Source organism: Ambystoma mexicanum, chromosome 6q, assembly GCF_040938575.1.
Source record: "Ambystoma mexicanum isolate Mex_15411 chromosome 6q, UKY_AmexF1_1, whole genome shotgun sequence".
NCBI lineage: Eukaryota > Metazoa > Chordata > Amphibia > Caudata > Ambystomatidae > Ambystoma > Ambystoma mexicanum.
The window spans coordinates 1,563,435,558-1,563,437,545 of NC_090937.1; the positions used below are offsets into that span (position 1 = coordinate 1,563,435,558).

The 1,988-nt window shown below is 42.0% G+C and overlaps 1 non-coding gene across 1 annotated transcript; it reads left to right on the forward strand.

Moving 5' to 3' along the window:
* The first annotated feature begins 271 nt into the window (after positions 1-271).
* Positions 272-378, forward strand: LOC138517100 (U6 spliceosomal RNA). Its single transcript, XR_011282374.1, has one exon. It is a non-coding gene; the product is annotated as a U6 spliceosomal RNA (small nuclear RNA).
* The last annotated feature ends 1,610 nt before the right edge of the window (positions 379-1,988 follow it).

The following is a 1,988-nucleotide window of genomic DNA, read 5'->3' on the forward strand; positions in this document are numbered from 1 at the left end:
GACATTGATATTTCACTTTAGGTTCCTGATGTCCCTTATTCATGGTGTTTCGTTGCTTTTCGTAATTCGCAGGTTGTCATATCTTCCATATGTGCGTCAGTCCGGATTCGTGTGACGTCACCATTCGTCTCCCTTTAGGACTTTCTCGGCTTCTTCAGGCATTGCATTCTGGCAATCTTCATTCTGTTTCATTTGTCGATAGGGTTTTCTCAATGGATACCTTACTGTACAAGTATTCTTAGGTGTCGGTACTTCAACAGATGCTGTTCATGTGCTCGCTTCGGCAGCACATATACTAAAATTGGAATGATACAGAGAAGATTAGCATGGCCAGTGTGCAAGGATGACATGCAAATTCGTGAAGCGTTCCATATTAAAAAGAAAAAAAGAAAAAAAACAAGAAAAAAAAACAGGTGCTGTTCTTCTGATAGGTACTGGACAGAGCCCCACTGCGGCTCTCTGCTGGTTTATTTGTTCATCATACATCACATATTTCAGTGTGAACGTTCCTGGTACTTCAAAATGGATGGCTGGAGTGCAGGTCGTGCTTGGGACCTCCCCTACACTCCGCCCACCTGGGCGATTCATCGACCACTTTCCATTTCTCTTTTGTATCCATCTTTCCTGCATCCTCTGTATTCACTTTCACTTCGTCTTCTGGGTCCACACATGAAGGTCTGAAGAAATGTCTCTTTGGGGTCCATATTTTTATGACTCCCTTCAAGCTTCCTGCTGTTCTTACTTGTTTGTCCATTCCATGTAATTAGTTGACATTGTCCATTTGGGCTGCAATAGATCCACCTTCCTCCATAGTTTCTGTGTTTCCTTGGATACTGAAACTTTGTTCCTTCTGGCGCATGAATGCTAGCTTTCACAAAGTCTCTTATTTCTGCATCAGTCAGGTCTTTGGGCTTCCACCCTGGTTCGACATCGATCATGATCTTCATCCCTATGGCCTTTTTTGTAGCTTTCTGGCACTGGGACATTATTATCTTGATAACACAGAATTCGAGCAGTATCATCACTAGCAGGGCTCCTAGGAATTTGAATGCATCTGCCATCCATTGTGGAACCCATGAGAATAGTGATCCAAACCAACTTCATCAGTTTCATCAATCATTTGATTCTGTAGGCTTGTCAGCATACCTATGGCCTCTGTTAGAGTTCCATTGTCTTCGTCGTGAGACGGTATAAATGTGCAACATGATTCTCTGATTTTTGCACAAACACCTCCATCCATAGCTGTGATCATGTCAAGGATATATCCATTCTGGAGAGTCATTAGTCGGAATGCCCTTAACTCTTCTTTGATTGCATTGAATCCTTTTATGGTTGTGTTGATGGTTTGCAGTAACTCCCATCTGGTATCTGCAACCATTTAGTATTTGCTCCAACTTGAACTTGTGGCATAAAAATTGTCGTGAACACTGATGAGGTCAGGCTGAACACTCTGTGTTCATAAGGGATTGCATGAAAAGCTTCTTCTGATTTAGCCGAAAAGTAATTTTCTTGCCTTATTCTATTCATCAGTTCCACAGATCTCCTTTTTCTCAGGTGAGCATCTGCTTTGGGGAAACTGTCAATATTCAGATCACTTTTTGGAATCACCAATGCTGGAACATGGACATTTACTATTGTACATCTTCCTCCCCAGTTTCTCGATAGTCTGATATCTGCTTTGGATTCACACGCCCAATAATGATCCATGATCACTGCGGTACCATGAACCATTCCTGGTGCATAAAACAATCGTCCACAATTCTGGTTTTCTCCCATTTTTCTTGTACCATTATTCCTGCTTTTCAACTTACTTCTTACTACATGCGTCATTGCTAATCACATCCATTTTAAGTTCACCCACTCCTTTGTCAGACCTTCTAAGAACTGGGATCACTATAAAGGGTCTGGATGCTTTTGTGGGTGTCATGCGTACATCATTAGGTGGGTGCACTGGAATCGGAACACTTTTTGCACCAATGAAAAATGCA